The 10,137-nt window shown below is 47.9% G+C and overlaps 1 pseudogene; it reads right to left on the bottom strand.

Annotated features, from left to right (window-relative positions):
- Window positions 1-116: 116 nt before the first annotated feature.
- Set-ps4 (Set nuclear proto-oncogene, pseudogene 4) overlaps window positions 117-10,137 on the bottom strand; it is a 13,207-nt pseudogene continuing 3,186 nt past the window's right edge.

The following is a 10,137-nucleotide window of genomic DNA, read 5'->3' as shown; positions in this document are numbered from 1 at the left end:
GAGAGAGAGAGAGAGAGAGAATGAGAATGAGAATGAAGGGAGGTCCGGCAGAAGAGAAAAGCGATGGCAGAAAGAGAGAAGGTGCTAGCTAGAGGACCAGGGTCTGCGGGACGCCGTCACCCGGGCGCAGTGTCCTGGTGGCGCTGGCTGGCGGCGGCGAGGCGGCGCGGGGTCCGGCGCGGGTCTGGAACGCGAAGGAGCGACAGGACCCTCGGTGGTGGCGCGGGGGAGGCTGAGCGCTGCCGCTGTGCACGCCTCGGGCGCCAGACGCTGCGCTCGGGCGCATTTGTACTTTGCCGCGGGAAGCCTGCAGCCCCGGGCCGGCCTAATGCTGGCGCCTCCTCTGAGGCACCGCGAGCTCGTGGATTGGCCACTCGAGAAACAAGCCCATTTCCCCCCTCCCCTCTAGTGCAGGGCTGGGAACCTTCGCTCCAGGCGAGGCGCCGCCGAGTGGAGACAAGGGGGCTGGGGAGGGGGAAGGGGCCACACGCGCCCCGGGTTTTAACCCCTGGCTCCCCGCGGTACCCAGCCTGCAAAGGGACCCAACACAGTTAGATTTCAGACGGAAGTGAATGGGGTTAGTGTTGAGTGGGGAAGGTCATAGCAAGGGTCTGGGGATCTCAGGAGTTGGTATTTGGTGGGGAGAGCAGAGATGCTTGCCATTTTGAATAGTTTGTGGGTTTGGACATAGCGCCTTAGAGAGAGATTTTCTCTCCAGCACTAACATGATCTTAGTTACTTTTAAGATCTTCAATATCGTCCTGCAAATTTTGCAAAGGATCAAATAAGATTAGGAACATCAAAGCACTTCAACTTTGGAGGAAAGTCATTTCAGGTACCTGGAGTCTCCCATTGGCAGGTGGTGGTCCCAGGCACCATCCCCAAGCTGAGAGCGAGCTTTGCTATGGATTCACTTCTGCTGCCACTTACCAAGCAGCCCAGGATGAAGTCTGCACAGGTGAGGCCCCACCACTCTGCATGTGCCAGTGACAGCCAGTGTCAGGGCCTTGTCTTTTCACCAGAAGGTGAGCACGCTGATCTGGAACCCCAGCAGCTCAGACAGGCTTCCTGCTCCAGACCTCATGTTGAATGAGCTTCTTCCCCTGAACTAATAGGACCCTAAGAAAAGAACCAGCTCTGTCCACCCCAGAGCACCCAGGCTCTGCAATGAAAGGGCAGACTCAAGATCCTGGCTCCATCCACAGCTCGTTGGGCCACTGTGGGTAAATACAGCCATCCTGGCTTTGGACATTGATTCCTGCGCATCTCTTGGACATCTACTAGAGTCTCAGACCAGGACAGGGGTCAGAAAGGGGAAGAGATGGCGGGCCACAGCTGACTCTGGTAGAGGGTCTGATCTCCAGATTCTGTACTGGCAGGGCTAAGGCTAGGCTCCTCGCCCCAATCGAGCACTAGGAAGAACTAGTGACCAAGAAAGCCCCTACTCAGGGCTCAACTCTCCTCCAGGTCTCCCTCTGGGATACAGTGTTCGTCAAGAAGTGATCTTTCCTTTCTCTGTCTCTGCTAATGGGTGCTCTGTGCCGGTTTTGATGTGTTAGGTTGCCAAAGGTGGGCTCCTTGGGTTCTCCTAAGCCCTGCTCACTCTACTTCCCAGAAGGGTCTCTGCCATCTCAGCTTTCTTCAGAGCTCAGGCATCTTCAGTCCCTTTCCCACAGCCTGTCTTCAGGTCTTCTGTTCCTGGTCAGCCGTTCTGATGTATTTTCCTCACATTCTTTACAAGGATTGTGCTGATCATTTCAACGACAAACCAAATGTCTCCTCTCCCTCCTTGCACCTATTCTGGCCACCTTGTAACTCGAAGGATTAAGATGGGTAATGTTCAGCACTGACTTCAAGACTGCGTGTCTGACTCCTGTCACTGTCACCCACCCTACACCCGCCCTACACCCCTCTACACCCCCTACACCCACCCTACACCCACCCTACCCCCTATACCCTGCACCCACCCACCCCGCACTCACCCTACCCACCCCTACATCTTTACCAACCACTACCCTCCCCCAAAGTGCCCATGCATTTCAAGCCTCTGTATAGTTGTACTCATTTTCCTCCTTCTAGAAGATCAGTTTCCTTCTGTTTCTAAATCTTAGGACATGAGCAAAGTAGGACAGCATTTTCTCATCTCCGTGCCTGTCTTGCCAAGTTGCACCAAGTGGCTTTAGTAATCCTCCTGCCTCAGCTTCCTCATGCCTTGAAAAATACGTTTGTACTCTTGTGCTGGAACTTCTGACCTCGAGCTGCTTGTTCATTTTTTGCTGTGTGTCTTTTGTGTGTACACACCTGTATTTGCACATGCACATGCTCCTGTATTTGCATGTAATGACCAGATGAGAGCAGTCATTGTCTTGCTAGATCACTCTCCACCTTATCTGAGACTATCTCTACCAGAAAGAATCTCGTACTCATCCCAAAGCCAGCTAGCCAGCCCCAGGGATTCTCCTCTCACCTCCCACAACAGACAGCACTGGAGTTACAGGTTTGAAGAGACACATGAAATATTTTTATGTGAGTGCAGGGGATTTGAACTCAGGTTCTTAAGTTTGTCCAACAAGCGCTCTTACCCATGAAGCCATGCCCCTAGCTCCCCATGATTTTAACTTACAGTCTTCCTACCCCTCCCTCTAAGTGCTGTGGCTGTAGGGACATGCTGCCACACTCAGCTGCAGAGTGGGCAGGCCTACTGCATGCCAGAGAAGCACATGGCTTAGTTACACCCCCTCTGGGACGTCACCGAGTCTCCCAGGCAAAGATTTTTTTTTAAGGTTTGGGGATCAAACTTAGGGCTTGCCACATGCTAGGCAAGGGCTCTGGTAAGCTCTCTATCTTCATGTGGAGTGTGAATGTTTATTTGTGTCTTCACCCCGCACTGTGAGAAAGATGCCCTTTTCACTTCTATATCTAATTTTGAATATTGTGCGAATGTTTGATACACAATGACACCGAATAAACATGGCTGGTGTTTGGGCAAGCACATGAACGAGTTCAAAAGGCTTCATTCTCTCATCTGAAGGCATGAGGCACCCGTTGCCCTCAGCCTTAATCGCTGAGAAGCACAAGTGTCCAGTGCTAGAGTTCTTGCCAAGCCCATGTAAGGCCATGGGTTTGACCTCAGCACGCCTTACTATAGTCTACTTGAAAAGGTCTCTCCAATCCCTAAAAATGCTAATGCTTTCACAGTCTCCAGTATCTTAAGTGTGAGCTCCTGTGAATATCAAAGCCATAGCAAATAATCTAAGCCAACACAGAAAACAGCAAATCTTGAAGCTCCGAAGATCACCATCTGGACTTTTCTGAGCTCTGTAGAGAAAAGTAATTGTTTGAGAAATACTTTTGATTTTTTTTTAGTGTCCTATGACTTTAATATGATAATATAAACTTACAACATGTAATCAGGAATATTATATCAACTGGCGCTGTGTTACAAGATAAAGAAGCAGAAGAAAGAAAACCACAAATATCGACTTCACATGTTTACAAATTCTTAATAGCAGGCAGGACACAAACATCACTGTCAGTTACAATTCCATTCCTGTAACTGGTCACGTGGCCTTAGCAGATAAATGGTGTGGTGTCTGGTTGGTCCACCCAGAGAATGATGCTACATCAGGAGCTCGGCATTGGTCTCTGCTGCTGGCAGATTTGACACTCAGAAGCAGCCATGGTCACATCTGCCTCAGTAAATGGAACTCCATGTTGTTAAGCCCATGCATAACTCCCTTTCTGCCACCATGGCTGTTTGTTCCTGGGCCCATTGGGCAGTGGCAGGAGTGACTAGAAAAGGAAACAGAATGGGCCGTCCCATCCATTTGACTATTAAACTCTTCCTCTTCTGACGTCATCTTTTGAAAAGCATTTCCATGGAACACAATTACTTCACATCCTTCTATCATTTGAGGAGATCTATTCTCACTCTTTCCCCAAATGTCTTTCTCATCAATTTTTCAAACATGTTCCTTCTATGTCCCTGGTCATATTACCAATCCAGTGGTTACAGCCCACAGATGAGTGAAAACTCATATATATGTCCACACTGCCAAGTTCTGTCTACTGTGAAGACTTTTCTCCAGTGTCCTTCATGGTTGTTCTGGAAAGGGTCAGTAATGTGGCAGCTACCACTTCTGGGTGATATTTACGTGGTGTACTGAACTGCCAGTAACTGGGTATAGTGGTACTCACGTTTAATCCCAGCTCTTGGGAGACAGAGGCAAGTGGATCTCTGTGAGTTCAAGGTCAACTTGATCTACAGAGTGAGTTCCAGCCATGGTTACATAGTGAGATCCTGTCTGGGAAAGACAGAAAATAAATAAGCCAGGTTCTTGTCTTTTCTTCTTCAGTCACCTGATCATAGGGCATACTTCACAGGATCATAGGTGGATGCTTGGGAACAAAAAATTTAACAGGAGTAGGAACCATAGGCATTTGGGAAACGTTGGGTGACATTTTTGTGCCCTCTGAACCCTCACTCGTCAGGCCTCCATTTGCCTGTGTTGCACTCAGCATTATCTTCCAAGCGTCCACCATAACTCATTAAGCTGTGAGCATTAATTATTTTTCAGCCCAAAGTTCCAAGATCCTTCCACGATCCTCCCCAAAGCAAAATGGCCAATTCCAGCACAGCAATACCTCGCTTACGTGTTACTAAAATTACTTCTTTCCCAAGGGTAGAGACTGTCTCATTCCCCTCCCCAAGGTCTGGATGACAAACCAAGGTATGATTCACCAAAGGTCACCCAGGGAAACTGGTGGGTTAAGTAGGCCTACTTACAGAACAGTGGGGAGGGGTCGTGGGCAGGAACACAGATGACCTTAAAGTAGTCACACAAATCAGTATGCAGCAGGGATGATGGCTTCCTCTTGGTTGCACAGATGAAAACCCTCTCCTTCTCCTTCCCCATCCACAGCCTCTAGCTCTTTCCAGAAGACCACACACAATTAGGGCAGAAACGCATAACACTGGTTGGCAGAGGGGACTGGATACTCAGGAGAAGTTCCTATGACGCTCCCTGACCATGCCTATGATGCTCAGATGTGATGATCTTCGGCAGAAGCCTTGATGGTGACAGTTCGGCTCAGAGGATAGTCAGTCCTGTACAGTGCCTTGAACCTGCTCCCCTCCTCTGACTTTTACCTTTTTCCCCTGACATCTTCTTCCACATAGGTTCCTGAGCCTGGGAGGGAGGGACATAAATTTCTGACCAGTTTCTAACTCTGGTAAGGAACCAAACCCTTGGGTCCTCTGTGGTAGTTTGAATGAAAATGGCCCCCGTAGGCTCATATGTTTGACTACTCAGTCCCTAGTTAGTGGAACTCTTTGGAAAAGACTAGGAGGTATGGCCTTGTGGGAGGAGGTATCTCCCTGGGGCACGCTTCGAGGTTACAAAAGATCTGTACCATTCCCAGTGTTCCTTCTTTGCCTTCCACTATGGGTCAGGATGTGAGCTCTCAGCTACTGTTCCAGCCGCCTACCCACCATGCCTTTTCTCCACCATCACAGACTCTAACTTTTGAAACCATAAGCCCAATGAAATGCTTTTTAAATAAGTTACTTTGGTCATAGTGCTTTGTCATAATAATAGAAAAGTAATTAAGACACTATTGTCATGCCTCCATCTCTGGAACATGGGTGGGAACATCTCTTAATATAAAACGCAAGTGAGAAAAGGGACAAAAAGGAAACAGGAACAGGAAAATGTCCAAACAGACAGCTGGCAGTAATAACTTTGCAAGCACAAATGTGAGGAAGCACCTTGGGTCTTACAGCCTTTAGTCAAGCACTAACAGCTGCTTCCCCACGGGAGCTGATGACTTCCCTGGGCACAGGTTTTGCTCTCCCCCGCTGTACCTGTGACTTAGTGAGCTCCTGGGTCAGAGAGGCTTTGGGTTGGGGCTGTGGCTGTATCTCCAGCTATTGTCTCTCCACCCACCATACCTGGCTGCTTGGGTGAGGCCATGGCTGAACAAACTATCTTCATCTGTAGTCTGTCTTTCTGCAGGAGTGAAAGGTACCCAACTTAGTCAATGGGATAACAGCCCGCCAAGGGACATGCTCGATTCACCTGTAATGTTTTATCATAGGTGCCTTCTGCGAGCTGTTCCTCAGGCCGTGGTGCCTTGCAGAAGCTCATTAGCACAGAGTTTGGCTTCCGGTCAATTGTTCTTCCTTAGGAACTCAGACTCAACGCAAATCTTGCCACATTTGCTTCAAGTAACCCAGACAGACCCTTCCCTCAGTCTTGGCCGCCTCTCTTCCAGTATGTGAGCTGCTCCATCACCTCGTAGACACAGTTTACATGTCAGTCAAGGTCCTGCAGATCCATCAAAGATTTTTCTATTTTGTAAAGACCCTGCCTCACCAAAGAGCTCCACAAACCACCGTAGCGCCATCTTGTCTTGAGGCCCTTACTGCATCCATCTCTTCCTTCAACTGTTGGCAAACGGAAGCGAGGCATCACACATTGATTTTCCTCATCCCTAGCTGCCCGTCATGCCTGTCTCTCCTCTATGGTCCTCTATGGTCCTCCAGTCCCTGATATCCACAGTGACTTCCTCTGATGATGACCAAATATCCCCAGTGGTTTGAGTGGGCCACTCCATCAGGGGCGGACTCCCTGTGCACTGCCTCTGACTGCTTAACTTGTGTCTCAAGTCAAGATGTATGTACACCACTTCATTTTTCTGTTTCCACGCTCCACATTCCATAGCCTCACAAGCCAGACTGTGAGCATCTTTCACTGTTTATTTAAAAGGCTTCCCTGGCTGATTACTGCTAACCTAGCTCCAGGTTTAGGATTCACTGTCTTAAGGTAAGAACGTAGAGGGTGACAACAGGACAGTCAACATTCTCCACTGGACTTGGCCTGCTCATGAATGTGCTCATTGTACACCTACCTTACTGTGCTAAAAACTCTAGACCTGTGCAGAAATTTACTGTATTGAACAATTTGGAGAAAGCATTCCTTAACAAACGTAAAATATGCAAAAATGGTGGTATTTCTTACTTCAGTAATTTACATTATCAGAGATGCTTAACTACTACTTGAATCAGTTCCATCATTTGTGGTATTTTACATGTATAATTGGGTTATTATCATTTAAGATGTGAACTATGACAGCAGGAAACATAGTATTAACCTATCTTCATTTAAGAAAAGTGTATGATAAAATTTATTCACTTGAATGATTAAAAAAAAAAGGCTTCCCTGTTTCCAGAAACCCCAGTACTGAATATTTCTTTATTACCATGATCTTGTCCACTGGACCGTTGTTATGGCCTCAGATTGGGTTCTGGACCATGGATTTTCCCTTTCTGTATCAAAGGTCAGACTTACTGGGTATCACTCTCTCCCTTCTTTTGCTACTTGACTCCACCCATGGGTCCCAGGTTTTGGAGTTCCGGAAGGGCTTTTGAATAAGACTATATTTGGGTTTTTCTTTACTCTTTGACCTCCCAGCTGTGAGAAGCATGCTACTGCCCCTCACTCCCATAAGCCCTACGGGGACAGATGACAGTGTCCCTCTGCAACCACTCTCAGACTTCAGCTGCCTGGTCTGTCATGCTTAGCAGAAGCAACCATTGCTCTTCACAAACTCATCCTTGGTTTGTTATATCCTGACAGCTAACCCAAGTATTGCTGAAATCCCCTCTCAGGGGTAGACATTGTTTAGAGCTCACAGCCCCTACAAGGTCCCAGGGACCAACCAATGTACAATCCCATCACAGTTCACCCAGGGGAAGTGATGAATGCACTTACTACAGAGTTAATTACAACAGTGTGTGGTTATCAACAAGAGCGTAGGAGACATAAAGTAGCCATCCTAGAAGGTCCGTACCCAGCAGAGTTAATGGCTTCCCATAGCTACCTAGAGGGTGCCTCTCCCTCATCCTTCCCCACCTAAGTCTCTAGACTGTCTGCTAAGACCACATGCACTCAGGGTAGAATTGTATACAAGGAATTGGGAGGGATGACTAGATACTAAGGAGCAGGCCCCTTGGCTTTTTAATTAAATTTTCTTTTTCATTTTGAGACAAGTTCTTTCTGTACAGCCCCAGTTATCCCGGAACTCACTCTGTAGAACAGGCTGGACTTGAACCCACAGAGATCTGCCTGCCCGAACCTCCTGAGTGCTGGGAATAAAGGTGTCTGTCACTATGCTCAGCTCTGTCCCCTCTTTCTATGAGGCTCCTGAAGGTGGCGATGGTTTGGCTCAGAGGATAATGTACAGACAGATGCCTTTCCAACACGGCACCGTTTTCTGTTCTGCCTGCTTCCTGTTGCTATGGTAAGCATCAGGACCAAAAGCAGTTTACAATCTATTGTCAAGATAAGCCAGGGGAAACCCTGGAGGTAAGAACGGAAGCAGAAGCATGGAGATGTGCTGGCCACGGGCTCCTTCCCCTCAGCCTGCTCACTTCCTGAACAACCTGTCTGGGGGTGCACTGCCCACAGTGTGGTGTTCTCTCCCATAGCAATCATTAATCAGAGAATGTCCCCACAGACTTGCCCAAGGCCAATGTAGAGGAGGCTACCCCTCCTCCATTGACCTCTTCCCAGGTGTCTCCAGTTCACACCAGATTGAGAAAACCCAACCAGCACTCACACCGCTTCTTCTGAGATGACATTCACGGACCCACCTTGTTTGACTCGTAAGGTCACAGATTTAGCCAGGCATGGCAACTCACACCCTTAATCCCAGCACTTGGGAGGTAGAGGCAGGTGGATCTCAGAGTTTGGAGACAGGCTGGTCTTCAGAGTGAATTCTAGGACCGCCAGGGCTAAATAGTAGAGAGCTGTGTCTCAAACGAACCACAAACAAACACAAGATTACGTATTTACCGGAGTCAAAGTCACCAATGCCCTTTCTGTCATACACCATTTACTGACTGCCCTACTGGGTGCCAGCTCTGGGCAGGCAATGTGTGAGGAGCTGGGGACACCATGGAGAGCAAGAAAGACACTGCTGCTTTGGGTCTGACTTCTCGCTGGAGTGTGTTGATGGTCTCTGAGTTAGTGTCTTTCTCCCACGTGCTTCTGTCTCCTGCATTACATCGCCTACCACTCTCGGTCACGGAATTGTGCCACCTTCTTTACAGCAAGTTCCTTCGGGACACAAATCAGTGTTTAACTCATTTCTTCCCTGGTCCTCAGCACATAGTTTTACCCACATTTGCAACCGAATGTAGGCTTGCTGGCTAGATTGCTTCAAACAGTCTGTTAGGATCCAGTTGCCTGATTTTGAGTCTCACTAACTGCAGCCCAGGCTGGCCTGGAAATCACTGTGCAGCCCAGGCTGGCCTTGAACTTGTACTCTTTCTTAGCTTCTCATGGACCTTAGATCCAGGAGGAGCTCATTATGTAGACGGGCTGACTGGAAGTCAGACACCTGTTTGCTTTTGTCTCCTCTATTTTGGGTATAATAACATTTGATTTTGAAATTATTGTCTTTAAACTAACTTGCTAACTTGAGTGTCATCCTAGAGAGTTGTTGGATGAGTTTAGGATTAGGACAGAGCTTCCGACAATTGCCGAGAAGACCCTGGACTTACCACTATGTTTATACTTACTTTTGCAATGTAGTATTTCCAGCACTGGTCATTAGGAAATCAAAAGATTGGCCAATTCCAAATGACTTGGAAGAGACTTCATAGTTTATAGTGTCAAATATTCAGACAAGATCTAATGGTTTCTCTAAAAGCAACTAAGCACATTCATTGACTAGCACGCCAACATTTAAGAGGTCTTTCTTGTTCTGGTCATGTGTTACTTGTGGCCAAAAGGTCTCTTCCTGGCCTAGAGATTGCTGAACAGGATAGAACCAGCAACTAGATCTCAGGGATTAGAGTACCTCGCCCACTCAATTCTGAGGGCAGCGTGCTTCTAAGAGAACTCACCCCAAGGGAGTTGGCAAGAGAGAGCTACGTGACAGACACTCCACCATTCTGACCAACGTGTAAGTTCCAGTTTTTGGGATAGAGGCATGTATGGGGGCATGGTTCTGGCCTTTTTCTTCTTTTTAAATCTATTTCCATTGTCTTTTGCTCAAGGTGTGCCCCCAAACTAAGTTGAGAACTGTGGTGTTTAGAAGAAAGAGACCTCAAAAAACCGTGTGGCTGAGCTC

This window comes from Rattus norvegicus, chromosome 1, assembly GCF_036323735.1.
Source record: "Rattus norvegicus strain BN/NHsdMcwi chromosome 1, GRCr8, whole genome shotgun sequence".
Classification (NCBI taxonomy): Eukaryota; Metazoa; Chordata; class Mammalia; order Rodentia; family Muridae; genus Rattus; species Rattus norvegicus.
The sequence above is the reverse complement of the archived record's forward strand: the minus strand, read 5'-3'. Positions and strand labels throughout refer to the sequence as shown.